Here is a 19,558-nt window from a genome sequence, read left to right as displayed (position 1 = left end):
TGGAGGGGATGTTGTCATGGCCAGTGGCCTTGTTAGGTTGGAGGGCGCTCAGTTTTTTGAGTACCTCATCTGTTGTTACCATTTCCAGTTTGAAGTCGTCTTTGTGGACCCCTGGTTCTTGTAGTATGCTACTATGTGTTCTACCCCATAATGCCCTAGGTGGGAGGGTAGTTTGTTTACCAGTGTTGTGGCTATGTTTGTGAAGAAAATGTTTAAGTAATTGGCTACATCCAGATGATCCAACTTGTCTGTGATGAGCGTGTTGTCCTTTATGTTTATGTTTGAGAATCTGGTTTTGAGTTTTTTACTGCAGCCTAGTTGATTATTGAGTAATTTCCAAAGTTCACGTGGTTTGTTTTTGTTTTTCTCAGTTCTGTCATTGATGATTTCTTTTTTTGCTGTTTTGATCATGGAGTTTACGTAATTTCTTAGTCTGTTTCTTTCTTTTGAGTTCAGTCACGTGGGCTTGGAGTTCACTGCTCGTGCTTTTTGTAAGCTTTGACTTTTACGAAACTCAGAGCATTTTTTGTCTCTGGTTTTCATAGCGGTCAGTATTTCAGTGTGCATCCACGGCTCAGCGCGATTCTTTACCCTGGTGGTTCTTAGGGGCGCCATGTCGTTTAGTATTGTTGAGAATTTGGTTTTGAAACCAAACCATGTTTCTTCAACCAGTGTACCATTGAGCTCATCTGACCAGTCCAAACTCTCCAGTTCAAGGTTAAAGGCCTCGCTAGAGTAGGTTTTGAGGTCTCTAGATGTGACTGTTTTGTGACAGCCAGCCTTTTGTTTTAGCTTTTTGCGGGTACAGAATATCATATAATGATCACTTAACCCGCATGCTATAATCCCTTTATTGGAGATCTTGGACTTGTCAGAGGTCAGGATGAGGTCAATGGTAGTCTGAGTTGACTCACATACACGTGTGGGTTGGGTGATTAGCTGGCTGAGGCCGTGCAGATCACAAAACCTACTGAAGGCCTTGAAGACGGGTGCATCTTTTTGTTGCATATCCGTGTTCCAATCCCCTGCAGGAAGACTAGAGCCGATGCACGCCCCCTTCCATAGTAACGGGACGGAGGTCAAGCGTGTCTCCAGCTTAAAATTCCTGGGAGTCCACATCTCCGAAGAAGACCTCTCTTGGACCCTCAACACCTGGTCACTGGTCAAGAAGGCTCACCAGCAGCGCCTCTTCGTCCTGAGGAGACTGAGGAAAGCCCACCTGTCTCCTCAGATTCTGGTGAACTTTTACCAGTGTGCCATAGAAACAAAGCATTACTCACCAACTGCATCACAACAGTCTGGTACGGCAACTGCACGGCCTCGGACCGGAAAGCACTGCAGAGGGTGGTGAACACCGCCCAACGCATCACAGATACATCACTCCCTGTAATTGAGTCTATTCATCACAAACGGTGTCTTATTTTTTTTTTAAGATTTTTTTTTGCATTTTTACAGCTTTATTGGTCACGCAGGACCGACAGAGGAGAGGGCGAACGGGAGGAGAGGTGGGGAGGACATGCGACAAATAACGACGGGAGCTGGGATCGAACCCGGGTCGGCCGCGTAGGTGCGCGAGGCACTATGGTATGCGCCACGAGGGCGCCCCTCACAAACGGTGTCTTGAGGACGGCATTGACTGTCAAGGACACATCTGTCTGTACATACCTGCATATAATCCTATACTATATCTATATGTGTACATATCCCTTACCTACTGACTTACGCTGCTGGCCAGTATGACTTACTACCACAGTATCTTTATACCTGTATCACTGTACATTTCATACCCCGTTTAAAATGACAATACATTTGAATCTAATCTAATTTTGGTACAGATCTCTCTGCGTAGAGAACTATACACAAGCGTTCTTCCGTGCCAGGCCTCTATTGGAGAAGATTGAAATTTGGAATAACGAGAGAATACAATTTTCTTTATCCATTTATTTAGCATTGGTACATAATACAGTGTGTCCAGGGACACCGGGTAACGAGATGAAAAAGTTTTTCTTTAAAGTCTTTTAAAAATGTTTCTCAGAAGTGTAGCTGAATCTGAAGTGGCTTTGTGCATTGAGCCTTTTTTTTGGTCGATGAAGCGCCCTGGAAAATGATTTCCTGAAAACACTGGGACCTCAGAATATCGCTTTAACCGGCACAGTGTGAGTGGAACTTGATGCCTCAATTCAATTGTGCTTTTTCCCGAAGTACGCCGCTCAGTAAATCAGCATTAGGATTCAATTACCAGGAGGACCTTTAATCTCGGCGCCCTCCCTCCCTCGCAGAGGTAACACTATCCCTCCGACAACACTAATGAGAAAAACCACACTCGAGGATTATTCATCACCGTGTCACATAATCCACAAAGGGCAGTTATTTAAAGTGTAGAATCCGTTAATAATACATTAAAAAGACACCACTGGTTTTCCAAAAAGAGACCCTGTGCTGCTTTTGTGGGTCATTTCGATGTCGTCCCCGGCGGAGGAGCAGCGCCGTCTTTCAGTGACCTTTGCCGTTGCCGGGTTCCATGCCTTGCTCTCTCGTGGTTTTGAATGAGCCCAATATGGATGGATGTTTGTAATGGCTTCCCTCTCCATCCTGAAGATACGAGACTCTCGAGACCGGCCGCCATGCATCGTTTTAGTGTTATGCTAATGGCCGCTAAGCTTCCGAAGAGAGCAGTGACACTATAAAAGTGGTCACTGTGCACTTATACGCTACTACAGTATGTGATATTGGCTCTTTCCGTTCTCTCAACTTACATGTGTTCTAGTTTGTATTTTATCGTTGGGCTAAATGTAATTCTTTTGAAGGGGTTCTTCTTAAAGAGATGGATGATCTGCACGCATTTTAAGGAGATTTGTCTGTTTTGGGGAATCGTTTCAGGTCATCCAAACGGCAACTACGCCTGTGTGTTTTGTTTTCTGAGATATTGGAATTACAAATTATTAGCATTTGTTAGATAAGATATGATAAGAAGAACGTTATTGTCTCAGAGGGGAAATTATGTTGTGGGATCAGTGCAGCACGGCAATTCATTAATTAAGAACCGGAAACATTGTACACCAAGTACAAGAGTTAAAGATAGAACGAGACGGGTAAAAAAGGATATAAAAAGATGAGAGGTAAAATATACATGTAAATACAATATTGTAATTATAATAAATATTGTAAATATTATATTAGCGCATGCTAGTGGAACTTCAATTAAAAAAAGAAAAAATTACATGATGTAGGCCATAACCTTGCATGGCAGCCGGCTTCGTGAGATCACAAGATTGCGTGAGAATCGATCCCGTCAGGCTTCAAGTTATGCGCTTGTGCCTGAACCACAGTGTTCGAGCGTCCTTTGAGGCGCTACTGGCCAGTGTTGTAGTCGAGTCCGAGTCCTGGACTGCATTTTCAGGACTCGTGACTCGGACTTGAGCACCGATGACTCTGACTTGGACTTGGACTCGAGCATTGACTGCATTCGGACTCGGAAGGTGCAGACGAGGACTTGGACTTGTTAATTGATAAATAATAATAAATAAAAGAAATGTATTTTAAAATATTTTTGTAATAGGCCCTAATCATTTGGAATAAGATATTGATGGCTAGTGCATTTGTTTGGCTATTGTGTCACAAAGTAAATGAACTCCCTTTGAAACGGTGACCGCTGTGTCATTTATGTTTAATGTAGACCTTTTTTTTAATTTGTATGTCAGCTCTTTGACTGCCAGAGTGGAGTGGACTCAACCTTGATGACTTGGACTCGGACTTGACTCGGGCTCTTCTTTGTTGACTCGGACTTGGACTTGGACTCGAACACTGGGGACTTGATAAGATTTAGTGACTCGACTACAACACTGCTACTGGCAGCTACAGGCGTGGTTTAGGCACGACGACAGCAGAGAGCATTGTGTGGAGTTTGTTCGAAAACAACAATGGCGGTTCTTGAAGGGGTTAGCGTATAGATGCTGCTATAGCATCAGTTATAACAGAACCGGGTATTTCTCCACTGAAGGAAGAGCAAAGAACAGCACAGAAGGCTTTTCTTGATAGCCAGTGATAGACAGATGGTTGATTCAATGAAACCAAGTACCACAAATAATAAAGAATTAGGTTTGTCTGAACATTTATGAATTATGCAGTGATATAGTTAACAGAAAAGTAAATGCAGTATATTTTCTGCATAAGGAAGCTCTAACTTTATGGCTGTGTCCATCATCGTTTCCATGGACACAGTGAATAAACAAGGCTGCCAGACATCGTGAAATTAAATTGAACTTTTTTCAACTAGTTTTTGGTGCTTATTTATAAAACAGACTAAAAGATATGGGGGGAACAATAATATTATTTGTTCAATATGTTAATGTTGTTGTTTTGTTATTTTGAAAGGCCAAGCACCTTTCAAACGGGAATTTTCCCGATGCTAAAATCCGATTCCAAGAGCCATGTATTGTGTAACATGCCCGAAATCAAAAAGCAAAGTGACTTGATTTTCTGCCTTTTTGACACGTATAATAATTTTATATCCGAAAAAGAGCTGCCACCATGTTTGTGCGTTGCTTATATCTCTACATCTTTGGACAATGACCCGAAACGGATGGTCCAATTCTGTTCTGTTTAGTAAAGACAAAGGATTGGATCGGTACTTGGTATCGATCAACCCCTAATATTGAAGGTCTTCCAATGATTTAATTGTGAAAAAAAGACTCCTACCAGCAGCACTAAGAAATGCTAAAGGTCTCTCATTACCCCAACAGGACTTGGCTTGCCCAGTACAGCTGGACCCAGAAAATCTGCCTTTGAAAAAAAAACTGAAAAAGAAAATAAAATACCCAGAACCCAGAGAAGTAAGAACCAAACGTGTGACATCTTCAGGTATCAAGTGGAGCCTCTCCATTGACAATGGATTAGAGACTGGTTTTGGAGACCTGCAGAAGGTTTGAATATATATATATATATTATTTTTTAAGATTTTTCTTTTTTTAGCGTTTATCGCTTTTTACTACTGGGCAGTCCAGTAGAGAGAGAGAGAGAGGAAGAACGGGAGACAGAGTGGGGGGGGAGACATTCGGCAAATGACGCCGGGTCCGGGAATCGAACCCGGGTCGGCCGTGCCGCGACGCAGCGTGTTACATGGTTCGCCACTTGGGCGCCCCAAGGTTTGAATATTTATTCTATAGTGTTGTTCTCAAGTTCTGAAACAGAATATCTAGGCTACCCCATTATACTCAGAACACTCCTCCGGGTGCTCTCTCTGTGTCATACCAGCCCCTTCCCAATCCACTGTCTGTGGAGCAGCTTCAGGCTTCGTATCAGATGACACCACACAGTTGCGTTTTAGAACTCTAGAACTGGTTTTGAGAGTGTTTCATATTCACAGATTGTGTTGGGAGTGGGACTGTCTTAGACCATAGGAATAACATGTAATTTGGGTGAATAGAATACTCTATAGACCTGTTCGCCGTACACATAAGACTCAGTGTGTGCGCGCATCACCGGGACAGAAAGGAACATAAATAATCCTGGTCAGAAAAACGGGGCAGAAATGTATTTGCATTTGTTAGCCATGCTAGCGATCTAAACAATCAATCCATGCCAAAGCTATGTAAAAGGTGAAAGACTCACACTCACAGCCGTGCTGATTTGGCTAAATGACATCGAGACGTTTTTGTTTGAAACAACTTTTAGTCAGGCGAGTGCCATGGTTTCTCCATAGAGCCCCGTCGTATTCTTTTAGCGCAGCAGCTCACGCAGGTCCGGGGCAACTTAAGTCACGTGACTCAGTTGGTATTGCTGATTGGCTCCAACACGGTATGTTTGTAAACAGCGAACAGGTCTATTACACCACCTCCAGGAGCCGGTTGCACCACATCTTACTAAGAGCAAATGATCCCTAGTTATAGCACAAGTCTGTACTAAATCAAGATTTAGTCACTACTTTGAATTGAATGGGTTGCACCACTCACATTAGTTATTGGGGTCAGGGGCGACGGCGACAGTGGCTTGGGAGGTAGAACAGTCGTCTGGTAATCCGGAGGTTTCCGGTTCGATTCCCTCTCCTCCCGGGCAGCGTGTCGAAGTGTCCTTGAGCAAGACACTTAACCCCTAATTGCTCCCGATGAGCAGGTTGGCGCCTTGCATGGTCGCCGCCGCCGCCGCCGTCGGTGTGTGAATGTGTGAGTGAATGGGTAAAATGTGAGGAACTAATTGTAAAGCGCTTTGGATAAAAGAGAAATATAAATGCAGCCATTTACCATTTATTGCTAATTATTACGTAAAGCTTAGTAACTACAAAATATTGTGTTGACGCAAAAGACACTTGGAAATCATATTTGAGCGACCATATTAGAGCGAGTGTCCGGACTGAGATGCATCTGTAGAAATCCGATTGGAATTGCATTTCAAACCACCTCGAAATGGTTTGGATCAGGTCTGGATACAAGCTGGATACACCAACATTAACCTGCTTTGGGCTGGCACCAGTCTGACGTCAGATGAGCCCTGAAAGGTTTTTGAGAGAATTTGAAAGAGTGAATTTGGTCTTTGTATTTTGCTTTTGTGTAATCTCATTCATTAGCAGGCTATGTCGAGTTCACTCTGGGTGATCACAGGCCAATTATGTGGTTTCTAATCTATCTCAGTCACATTGGTTAATCAAACGTTTGGTGATTAATTATAAGTGCTCACCTGCTGTTCGTCTCAGAGGAGACCCTAATTTTCAAATGAAATGTTTTAAATCAACGATCAGGCAGGCCTAGTTGAGTTGGTTTGATTTTGTATAATAGTTGTGTGTTGGAACCAGAGGTTAATCATGCACGTGGTCAAATCTTCATGGTTGATACAAATGTATTGTTAAAACATGGCTAATCAAACACAATTTTAGATTCAGGAGTTCAGTAGAGGACTTGACTTTCTCTGGTCAGGAGAACGATCAAGCACCCCCCCCCCCATTCAATATGTTAAGGGACATAATATGAGTATACAATAGGCAGCACCGATTAGTTTACTTCCTCCTCTTTTGACAGAGATGTTTGATAGTGGAATGCAAATATTTTTTGAAGGGCCATATTCCAAAGTACGTTATGTAGGCCAAGCACCTTTCAAACCGCTTCCTACCGGTTTCACACGACATAGTAAACTATGTTGAATAGGGGTCGTACCCAGGGCCGGCCCTAGCATTTCAGCAGCTCTAGGCGAGATTCTGAAAAGCGGAAACAGTCTTAAGCACGGGCGCACAGCAATAAGTACAGTATTGTATATTTAGTTCAGCGTAAAGCAGGGTTTTTGTGGTCTTTCCTTACAGGATCGTACATTGCCATCAGCTGCACCTGTTTAAGGAAGTTGCCATTGTCTGGTTTGTTGAGCATATCAGATGTTCCCCAGGCTCAAGTTTCTCTCAGCTAATGACTGAATGATGGTGACCAATAGGGCTGCAACTAATGACTATTTTGGTAGTCGACTAATCTGTCGATTATTTTTTCGATTAGTCGACTAATCGAAAACCAATTATATAATTTTTTTCTTCTTTTTTTTTTTAACTACCTATCTTTGTGAAAGTGGCTTCTCAGCTCTGGTCCAGCTGAAGACAGAGCAGAGGAACAGATTGGACATTGAGCATGACCTCAGAGTTGCTTTGAGACTCTTGTCAGGACCAAACAACATCCCCAGTTATCCCATTAGTTCCCCCAAACTTACTGTCGGTCTGTTATGTTAAGCTAAGAAGTCTTCAGCTGGCTGGACCAGAGCTGAGAAGCCACTTTCACAAAGATAGGTAGTGCAAAAAAAAAGAAAAAATTATAATATTTTTTTTTTTTTTTTTTAATGACTAATCGACGCAACAATATCTCGTCAACGATTTTTCATAATCGACATTGTCGATTATGTCGACTAATCGTTGCAGCCCTAGTGACCAACCTGGTTAACACCTCACGCCATCTCTTCCTTTCTGTGTCGATCAGTCTCATCTCAATCCTATCGATAGTTTGACCCTTTTCTAAGCTAGACTAACTCTTTCCATGATTTCATGTGTTTAGTATGTTCTGGATTCCTCTCGTGTGCTCTCAGTAATTGGTGGCAATTTTTCCAATCATTTAGTCCTGCATTGATTAAGTTGTACCCTTTCTGGGAAAACAGCTTGCAGCAAAAACGTATAGCACATGCATGAGCCTCTTTTGAAAGATGACATTCTGAACTTTCTGATACAATAAAGAAAGGTCACTTTTAGTGCTAATGAAAAAGAGTAACATAGGTCTGTACTTGAGTTGTAGAAAAACTTGTTACTCACGTTTTTCTGTAGTAGTTAGTAGACCAGAAGTAGTATTTCCAAAACATTTGGATAGGCTAAAAGACACCCTGGGTCCATAGCCTGAAGTCCTGTGTAGTACATGTCCGTTCAGAAATGAGTGATTAGGAGCCGTCGCCTCTTCCCCCCATCCTTCCCTGCTCCAGCCCTCCTCGTCAGCCCCCTCCCCCCGTTCCTGTTCCCGCAGGCCCTGTCCCTCGAACCCTCATCCTCCCCCCTCCTCTTTTCGCCGATGCGGCTTCCGTCCCCCCCACCCTCCCCGTTCCCGGGGGGCCTGTTGGGTCGCCTGGGAGTCGACCTTCGAGGGCGGGGTACTGTAACACTTCCTCCGGTCCTGGTCCTGTGGGACCAGGACTCAGACATTCATATTTACAACCTCCCATTAACAATAACACTCAATCAACATTGCCACCCGGTGGGCTGATGCCGATCTGGCATCAGCTCACACACCAACTCATTGTTATTTATTGTCAGTTGTGTTTGTTGTGTTTATTGTCTGTTGTCTCCACTTTGTTAGTCTTGTGTTCCCCTGTCTGTGGTTTGTAATTATGTTTTAGTCTGGTTGGTTATTTGTTATTGTTTTCCCAGTGTACTCTGTGTTCTATTGTTTCTGTCTACCACACCTGTGTCTTGTTTGTAAATTACCCTCAGTGTCTTGTCAATTAGTCTGTGTATATAGTCCTGTCTGTCCTGCCCTGCTGGGCGCGATCATTGTTAAATGTTACCTGTGTGTGTTAGTCGTGTATGTACCTTGTTGTGTAGTAAACTGTTCATCGTCACGCTCTGTCTCCGGTCTCATCAATACTCTGCCATCTGGGTCCATCATGCCAAAGAAGCGTACTAATCGTAACAGACGGAGGTAGAGGCTCGGGAGTCGGGAGTGGTATTTGAAAAAATAAAAAGTCTGCCGTCTACTTCGGCACACACCTCACATATCGGCATGTAACTCGAGAACCACTGAACGGATTTGGTCAATCGACAGGCAACAAATATGGCTTTAATTCGATATTTATATTGTATTTAAAAATATGCACAACCAAAGTGGCGTGTCATGCCGGTGGGCAAATTAATAATATTTTTTTTAGGTGCCAAGCGCCCCGCTGCCATTTAACCACGCCCTAGGCCCTGCCTATTTTGCCTATGCCTGGGGCCAGCCCTGGTTGTACCAATTCCGATACTCGTAATGTAGGGTGACCAAACGTCCCCTTTTGCCCGGACATGTCCTCTTTTCACGCCCTGTCCCGGGCGTCCGGGGGGGGGGGGTTTATAAATTCATGAAAATGTCCGGGTTTCGTTGTTTTCCAGTTTCAGTTTCACGGCACTTTGCGAGCGTCTGAAGGCTCGGGGCTGCATTTTTCCGAATTAATTAATGACCGAATTAAAGCGCTATTTGTTGCCGTTCGAATGCCACATCATTCGACAAAATCCGTCCCTCGGTTCTCGAGTTACATGCCGATATGTCAGGTGTGCGACTTTTTACGCACGCGCATCAGATTATCACCCCGGACTCCCGAGGCTCCAGAAGTCAATGAATGAATGAATGAATGAATGAATGAATGAATGAATGAAAACTTTATTTAACAGATTGCAGAATGGGTACAATACAGTACGGCTCAATACATACAATTGTCCAAACGTTTGTCTTGTTTCCATCAGGGTCCCCCATTTTCAATTCATATAGACATTTATGACATACACAACATACATGACATTTATGGCATAGGGACATATAGGTATTTAGTACTGATACATTTGTGACATAAACGGTATTCAAATATACAGTACTGTTACCCCTAGATCCTGACAGAGTATATACATATGATGGGGAGGGGACTGTACATTAGGAGGGGGTGGGTGGGTGGGAGAGAAATATCCATACGGCGGGGAGGGAATATATACATGCGGTGGGGAGGAGACTGTCTATTAGGAGGTGGTGGGGGTTTTGGGCATTTACGGTGGCCAGTTTCGAATTGCAGCCTCCCGTAGGTGCTCTTTAAGAGCAGTTTTGAATGTGGGTAGGGATTCACATTCCTTTACAGCTTTGGGTAGGGCGTTCCACATTGATGTGGCATAATTGCGAAACGTGTTTAGTCCCTTGTTTGAGTCCCAATCATCCGCCGATTGCGAAAATTATTGGTCAGCGTTGTAACTTGTAGCAAACAATGAGTGTAGTTTTCCAGTGATATCTTTCCTGTGCGAATCAGGGATCTAGGTGAAAATTGACAAGCGAAGACGACGGAAGTGATACAAATTCCGAATTAATTGACTTGGATGAGGAAATGGCACACGGTTTACCCGGATGTCTCTAGAAGACTCATTTCTGAACGGATATTTATAAAATTTGGACCTGTACTACATAAGACTTCAGGCTATGGATTTGCGTTTTTGTGTTTTCTAGCTTATACAAAAAATATACTGTATATATATTATTTTGGAATATTGCAACTACTACACAAAAACCTGAGTACACAAGTTCAAGTTCAACTCAAGTTCAACCCTATGTTACTCATTAGCACTAAAAGTGATTTGTCTTTATTGTGTAAGAAACTTAAGAATGTTATCTTTCAAAAGAGAACAGGCTTATGCATGTGCTATAAGCATAAAGTATAAAGATAAGCTTTGCAAAAAAAGTATGCAGTCCTCAAGTTCAAGTAAAAAAAATTGCAGCTTTCCTGGGTGCATGTTAATTAAGAGTTTAAAACAATAAGGCATCTTTGAGTAAACTTTGAGTAGAGATTCAAGATTCAAGAGGTTTATTCATCACATACATACACAAAACATATAGTGAAATGAAGGTGGCCATGCCCGCTTCGATTGTGCAAAGTATCATTAAGTATCTCGAGGCTGGGGTCAGCATGTCCTCTTTTTTGGAAATCAAAATATGGTCACCCTACGTAATGGATATTGGTCCGATACCAGGCTAAAAGTATTAGTATTGGTATTGGGGAATTTTCCCGCTGCTAAGATCCGATTCCAAGAGCCATGTATTGTGTAACATGCCAGAAATCAAAAAGCAGCTCTTGTGAAATCAAGTGACTTGATTTTCTGCCTTTTTGACACATAGAATAATTGTATATCCGCAAAAGAGCTGCCACCATCAGAATCAGGCACGTGCACACATAGAGGCCAAGGGGTGCTTGAGCACCTGCCTTTTTGAGCCTCATCAAAAAAGTGCCCTTTTTGAAAAAAAAAAATATATATATATATTTTTCTTTTTTTTACCGTTACGCATATAGACTGCCCTTCCAACTGAAAAATGTCAGGATAGAATCAAAATATTAGGTAAAGAGAGAGAGATGCCCCATATTCCATTGCAGTTTGCACAGCCTCCTCAGCGTGCCTCTCCGCGGACCTATATATTTTATTACACTCATTGAGGGACACGAAGAAGTCAAGTCCGATGGGATTTGGGAATCTCAAATACAAATCAGGATTGGAATAAAAAATGCATTTATATTAAACAATACAGAATATACAGCACTTCTTGGGGTCTGTAGGGTAAGCACTTATTCCCTCCCCCCTGAACATTTATGGAGATGTATGGGCCTTTTAAGTCAGTGATAAAAGTGTCTTTCAAGGATAAGTGAGCTCCTGCACTGATTATTATAGTTCAATATTCAATATTTGATCACCAAAACCCCCCAAAAAGCCTAAAAAGGGGGCCCCCCGCCCGAAAAGGGCCCTTAAAAATCACGCTTGCGCGCTACACACGCTCGGTTAATATATACACACAGGTATAGTGCCCTTTTCAGCCTTTGAGCACCTGCCCCTCTAAAGTCCTGTGCACGTCCCTGATCAGAATAGAAGGTAAAGAACAAGATCAAATTCACGTGAATATGAATGAAGAATAAAGGTGAGGGGCTGGTCCGCCGGGCAGGTGAGACATGTGTTTACTCAATAATCTATAATGAATACTAATACCACACTGTACCACAGTCCTTGGGTTCAGTAGATACCTCTAGCTCTCTAGCTCAGCTCTCTCTAGCCGTTAGTTCTCCAGACGTCGGTTGGATATAATCACGATGATTACAGAGAGAAACTTTGTAGTGCTCTGCAGTTGAAAATGGGAAAATATGTCTTCTTCAGTACATGCTGCCTTATGACAGCAGCCGAGGTATAAAGGACCAAGCCGCGTGGAAATGGGCCATATTGACTCAAAAGGGTAATAATCTTGCCCAGACCTATTCCATAAAAGTGAAGGAAAAGATTATGTGAAAATGATTAGGTCCTAATTCGTTTGAGTTCAGGCGAGGGGCAAGTGCAATCTATTTGGAATCGCCACTCTGGAGAATACTGTATCTCGGGGGACAGAGTGTTCAGAGTCCCCCCCCCCCCCCCCCCCCCCCCCCCGGGTAGGAACTTAACAGGAGCCCGGGGGAGAAAGTGCCCCTGAACATTTTCTAATTGCCCCCCACAAATTGAGGTGACGAGAGTAGAAGAATCTGCCACTCTAAAATCAATTAGTCTCTCCAGCCTTTATAGCTTATTATTATATATCAGTACAGTGTCGTGTGATTGTCACAGTTGTGTGGATATCTTTTTTGATGGGCCTATAGAGCATTTTGATTACATTTACTCTGGAAAATAAAAAAATGCCCCCCCCACACTCACTTTAGGTGGGGGTAATGGTATAAATGGTAAATGGCATTTATATCCAAAGCGCTTTACAATTTGTTCCTCACATTTTACCCATTCACTCACACATTCACTCCGGCCCGACCTACCTACCAGGACCTCCTCTCCCCTCAACCTGCATCCAGGTCACTCAGGTCTGGCAGCCAAAACCTCCTCACCATCCCACGCACCAGGCTGTCAACCATGGGGCACCGTGCTTTTTTCCCCGCACTGGGGCCATGACTGTGGAATCAGCTGCCAGGATCCATCAAGGCCTCAGACTCCCTTGCTGCCTTCAAGGCCAATTTTTTTCAATTGGTTTTACTGCTCCTATGTTTTATGTTTTATTCTATTTTATTCATTTGAATGTTTTTATGTTTTAAACCTTTTATATTTTCCTTTTTGCTGTGAAGCACATTGAGATCTCACTGAGTTTAAAGGGTGCTATATAAATTAAATGTACTATTATTATTATTATTATTATTATTATTATTATTATTATTATTATTATTATTATTATTATTATTATTATTATTATTATTATTATTATTATTATTATTATTGAATGAATGAATGAATTATTTATTTTGAATGTTTACAAATATAAATACAAATATAAATACAAATAAATAAACATAAACAAAGAATGTTTCGAATATTTGTACAAATAAACAAACGAAAAGGATAGGTTTGAAGCCGAAAGCTTATAGAGCAACCTACCCCTAATTCAAAAAACAAATTCAAAAAAGTTAAAGTAAAAAAATAAATAAAATAAAAATAAATCAACAATCAAAAATCAACAAAAACCGATCCTGAAAAGAACATAAGCCAACATAGGAAAATCAAAAATTCATCTGCAATACCAGAGTTTCATGGTAGAGAAAAACAGATTGTAGGTAAAATTTTACTATAAGATTCTAGAACCCTGTTTTTAAACATATTTTCAAACTTAAAAGAAAACTTAAAAGTAAGTTGTTCCAGAGTTTCACTCCTTTAACTGACACAGACATACTTTTAAGTGTGGTTATTATTATTATTTACATTCACACACCGATGGTGGAGGCAAACAGGAAGTACATTTCTGACCCATTGGAGGTCACCCTAAAGAAGGTCTTTACTGTGGAGCTTCCAGTTCAGCAGCTTGTTGCTAGCATGATGCTAATGTCTTGAATTTACCATTCTGTCTTCTTAACTTCTCTCGCTTATATTTAATGGCCTCAATTATTCAGTGGCCCAACATCAATAAATAGCTGTCTTTGTCCCCTCCTTGTCTTAAAACGGCATACTGTAGGACGTACATAAAAAATATGAGGGGATTTTGAGAGTTTTCCGTGGTTATCTTTAATTCACATCCATTGAATGCTTGAAGCTGGCCTTGTCTGGCTGATCCATATAGGGACATTGCAATGCAAATAACCCCAGGCCTACAATCTTTAATGAAATATCTAAAAAAGAAGAATTCATCATATTGACTGATATGCCGTAATGCCCTCTGGATGAATACAAGATCAGGAATATAATCTGTAAATCCGATGAGTTGATAAATCACCTCCTCCACCACAATAAAGAGCTTGTCGCCCCCACGACGTAAGCTAAGTAGATTAATCCTTTTTCATTCTCTGATGAAACCATAATCGTATACACGATAGCCTATATACTATAAAAAACTGCTTTATGCATTTTCTATGTGTATTTGTGGTTATTAAAACCACGCCTCTCTTGGCAAGGAGCCAAGGAGAGCCAAAGGTGAAAAGCTATTCATCCCCTAGAACTGCAGAATGCGCTGTACCGCGCGGCTACTGTTGAAGATAAGCATCTCTCCTGCAAAGTGTTTATCCTTCCCTGTAAGATGGGTCAGCCTCACGTAGCACTCAAACTCACTGGTTAACAACAAGAACGTTGACGTGATGAATTACTCCCTCAGTGTGAAAGCTGTCGCAGCGCTATTTATCCCCACTCTTATAAAAACAATCCTTTTGCCGCCACAGTAGATTCAGATAATGGCGCAATACAGCATTATTTACAACCTCTCTTCTCGCTGCACCTGCGAGACAAGTCTTCAGGAAAGATTCTACTTGTCAGGTGTAGAACGATGAGCCACAATCCTGTTTGACATTTCTGGGTCACCAAATCTTTAGAGGCGTTTTTCTTTTTTTGGTTTTGTTTGTTTTTTTCCCCACCTCATTTTAAATTTAGCAGGGGGATCCATATAACCATATAATCATCTTGTGTTGCAGCTCAAACTACCTCCCTGCCAGACACGCGGCTTGGGTATGACATCGGAACGCGGCGGTCACAATATTTATACAGCTCGGCACATTCGGAGCGGTTCAATAATACCAATCATTCCCCATTTCTGAGTGGTGTTGATTCACCTCGGGGACATGCAGCGTTTGTGGATACGGCGTGTGATGGATGACGTGCCGACCCTGCTTCCGCTTTGTCAAGAGCGCCAATTGTCTGTTGTAGGTTATTAGACGGCGCTTACGGAGGAGGGCACAGGCCCGCTATTGACCTATCTCGAACCCCGCCCTCTTTTCTCGATCCTCCAATCACAGCTGTTGTTTTTTACTCTGACAAGCTTTGCTCCAAAAAGCACACACTTTTTTGTTTGTCAGAGGAAAGCACAAGTGTGTGGATCAGGGGAAAGAATGCAGTTTCAGGTCAATTAATCACAGTGAGATTTCTCCATCTGCCATATTAATCTGTCTTCTTGGCAGACCTGATAAGTCTCTTCCGCCTGACCTAAGGCTCAGTCCGGGGAAAGGGCAAAGGTCGAGGAAGGCAATACACTGGATGTGAGCTGAAACTGGATCCTCCTGTGGTGAGAAGAAAGCCCCTCTAGGATTACAGATATATCGTGAGCTCATCTGTTTTCAAATCTATAGTGTTGGCTTTAGATTGATGAGAGGCTACAGATGTCCATTGATGATTGATATTAAACGGAATAGCACTTTTGATCTATTTCAGTGGTTCTCAACCTGGAGGGGGGGGCGGGGCGGGGGGTATACAAATACGTAATCATGTTTGGTACAGAGGCTTTGTTCTTGTGAAATGAGGAATATTTGAAAAGGCAGTGAAAGCTTTGCTTTTTGTATAACCGTAATGTGACAGATGGCACCGTTTCTTTCAAATGGAGCGGCGAGGTGGTCCCGCCTGCCCACTGGTTGACTGGCGCCTGGGTGGGTGGCTGGCGCTATTTTCCATAGACGTCACTCACATGTCTTACAGCGCACGGACAAAGCTGCAGGATGAGGTTGAAAATCACCCGTCACCACCCTCCGTTAAAGGGGAGATTATTATCTACCGTTTCAGCAATTTTATGACTACCTTGAATCTGTGGAACATGTTACGTTTTTTTCCGCAAAGAAACAAGTCAAAATTGTATTACAATTATTTATTTTCCAGCACCTCTTTCTTCCCTTGTATTAGACACGGTTCGTTTTTGGTGCTTGTAGCAACACACCACCTTATGGCTGCCCCACACCCAAGACTAAAGAACGTCTACAAACTGGACAGTATATTAGGCAGGTGTCCCTGGCTCCATGTAGGCTACTATAATAAAGGCCAGTCATGTACAGTAGGCTATTATAATAAAGGCCAGTCATGTATGCTACTATAATAAAGTCCTGTCATGTAGGCTACTATAATAAAGTCCTGTCATGTAGGTCACCATAATAAAGGCTGGTCATGAAAAAGAAAGCAGATACATAATGAAGTTTCTTTCTGTTGTACCATTGCATCTATTGGGATTCAAGTGGTAAATTCAGCATTGCATCAACCAACCAAAAGTGAATAAATAGATTTTTGAAAATTGGGTATAGACCGTCCTATCAATTCTAAAACCTTGTCTGGACTGAAAGGACAAGCAAAAGAAACATAGTGGATATCCAGGCAAAGCAATCAGCACTCCATGCCACTCGAAGATACCAAGTGAAGTTTGCATTTGTTTTGGTACAAATTGATAATAATTAGGGATGCTCGATATTGGCTTTTTTACCGATACCGATATACCGATATTGTCCAACTCTTAATTTCCGATACCGATATCAACCGATATCAACCGATACCGATATATGCAGGGTCCCCCCCCCCCCCCCCAAAAAACTGATTAATTTCAGGTAATTAACATTACATAATGTCTTGTTGTGGAATTAACATAACATTATGCATACTTTTGACAATAAATAAAATCTGAATTTGTTCATTACTTGCTTGCCTGGGTAAATAAAGGTTATAGAAATGTAAAAAATTTAATAAAAAATAAAAAATTTGAAAACCGATACCGATATTTTCCGATATCACATTTTAATGCCAATATCGGCCGATAATATCGGTAGGCCATCCCTAATAATAATAATAATAATAATAATATGTATTTATAAGGCGCATTTCAAGGCACTCAAGGTCGCCTGATGGTTTTTGGTCGATCACAACAGTGAGAATCTGGCTTATCAAAAGCCTCCGATGCCAGCATATATAACCTCTTTGATATTACCGGTATAACTGATGTGTCAACCGAGACATAGAAATAACAACATCATAAATTAGACATTAAAATGATGAAGATGATGCAGAAGCTGAAGATCTGTTTTTATAGACTATGCTTTTTTGCCCTGAGTGGGAGGTTCGAAGGGTCAAAGTGGGTATCAAGCAGGGGGGAAGACTCAAGTTTTAAACTGTGGATACCAAACAGAGAAGGTAAAGACGACTTTGAACTGTTAAACAGTAATCCAGAACTATTGCACTGTAAAAAACAGATTTTTATATGTCTGCACTTTATGTGGTCATTTTATGTCTATTCTATTCTACTATGTTATTGCACTGCACTATTGCACTATTTGACTCAGTCTATTTAATCTTACTCTTTTTTTTATTGTCTATTTAAAACTGAATCAAACCATAAACAAGGTGGCCTGTTGGGATGTTAGATCCTAATGTGAAAAACTGTGATTTTATATGTCTGCACTTCATGTGCTCATTTTATGCCTGTCTTTTTTCTGTTGTGAAGCACTTTGAGCTGCAGTTTCTGTATGAAAGGTGCTATACAAATACAGTATATCATTATTATTATTATTATTATTACCTCAGGTGCCACTATGTTTTGGGGCCTTTTTTATTTATATTTACATTTAGTCATTTAGCTGACGGTTTTATCCAAAGCGACGTACAAGTTCTGTACAACAAGTCAGCAGGAAGGCTACAACTCTGGCAGCTAAGGGTCAGTAACATTGTTCGTCTAACAGTGTTGAACAGTGTGCTGCAGTCTAGTATAGTGCATAGTAGTATAGACATTGGCCTAGTACAGTAGGTACTAGGTAGTAGTATAGGCAAGGTAGATTCCTTAGTAGCAAAGTGCACAATAGTAAAAGACTACGAAGTACGAAGGTTAGTCGTTTATAAAAAAAAAAATCCAGATATTGATTGAAGTGTGTTTTTAGTCGATGGCGGGTAAACATTGGGCGGGTTTCGGCCGTCCTGACTGGTGGGAAGTTCGTTCCACCATTGTGGAGTGAGGACCGAGAATCGCCTGCTTCTCTTTGATGACCCCCCAGGAGCTCGGATAGGAGTGAGTCTGAGGCGGCCAGAAGACGCAGAGCGTAGGGGTCTTGAGGGTGTGTTGTTAAGAGACCATTGACCGGAGGTAGGCGGGAGCCGCTCCCCTCGCTACACGGTAATGCCAGGTCAAGGACCTTGAAGCGGATTTGTGCAGCAATGGGAAGCCAGTGCAGCTCTCTTAAGGTGTTTTCTTAGAAGTACCAGCTGTCCTAGAACAGGAAGTGGGTCATTTGGGGTCTCCCTGCGGAGACAACTGGACTCTAGATAGAGATTCCTCAACCAGCTGTATATAATATATATGTGTGTGTGTGCATGTGTGCGTATGTGTGTATACAGTTGTATACTCTTGTGTGTGTAAGAGATTAAATTAGATTAGATTAAAATGTATTGTCATTATACAAGTACAGTACAACGAAAAGAAGTTTGGCATCCAACCAGAGTGCAAATGTAACAGTAAATAGTCATATACAACGTATAGGTTAATAAACTGGCTATAAAATATATAAATGAGTACTAGTACTGAGTGTAGTGCTAATCAGATGTATGTACAGAGTTGTAGTATAATACAGTGATACAGGTGTAGAGACAGTATGGTAGTAGTCATACACTGGCCAGCAGCGAAACTAGTAAGAGTAGGATATGTGTACAGATATAGATCTAGTATCCACAGATATGTAAAACGATTATGTGCAGCTAGACATGTGTGGCTAGATAATATATATATAGGGCTGTCCCCGACTAAGGATTTGGATAGTCGACTTTGATTGGCCGAAACTTGCCGATAGTCGACTAGTAGTCGACTTCTTGTCCTCTGCAAAAGCATGCAATTGGTCCACTGATGGACACTTCTTGATATTTGTCTAGTGACTCATTAGATGGGTGAAATCCTCTTTCAGTGCCTCTGTGCCCCTTTTCTTAGGCAGTTATCCTTGCTGGTATGCGCGCCATTAGCGTTAGCCACTGTGGTATAATTAATGCTTAATAATACCAGTTTTTAGTAATCAGTGTTTATCTTCCAATATAAACTAAATAATGGTCTGATAATCACATGATCATCCAAGTCTCAAGAACTCATATAGTAATATATATATTCAAGGT

General features: G+C 41.7%; 2 protein-coding genes across 3 annotated transcripts in view; one reads left to right on the top strand and one right to left on the bottom strand.

Moving 5' to 3' along the window:
• The window catches only part of LOC311245590 (uncharacterized protein), a 30,630-nt gene extending 22,228 nt beyond the window's left edge, over positions 1-8,402 (bottom strand). The window contains exon 1 of the mRNA XM_084335493.1: positions 8,270-8,402. The gene's annotated coding sequence lies outside the window, so the exon portion shown is untranslated. The remainder of the gene's footprint in view (positions 1-8,269) is intronic.
• Positions 1-19,558, top strand: part of LOC311245589 (carbohydrate sulfotransferase 8-like) — a 131,302-nt gene that overhangs the window by 14,507 nt on the left and 97,237 nt on the right. The window lies entirely within an intron of this gene.

The sequence above is a fragment of the Notolepis coatsorum genome (assembly GCF_963971535.1).
Source record: "Notolepis coatsorum genome assembly, chromosome: 18".
Classification (NCBI taxonomy): Eukaryota; Metazoa; Chordata; class Actinopteri; order Aulopiformes; family Paralepididae; genus Notolepis; species Notolepis coatsorum.
The sequence above is the reverse complement of the archived record's forward strand: the minus strand, read 5'-3'. Positions and strand labels throughout refer to the sequence as shown.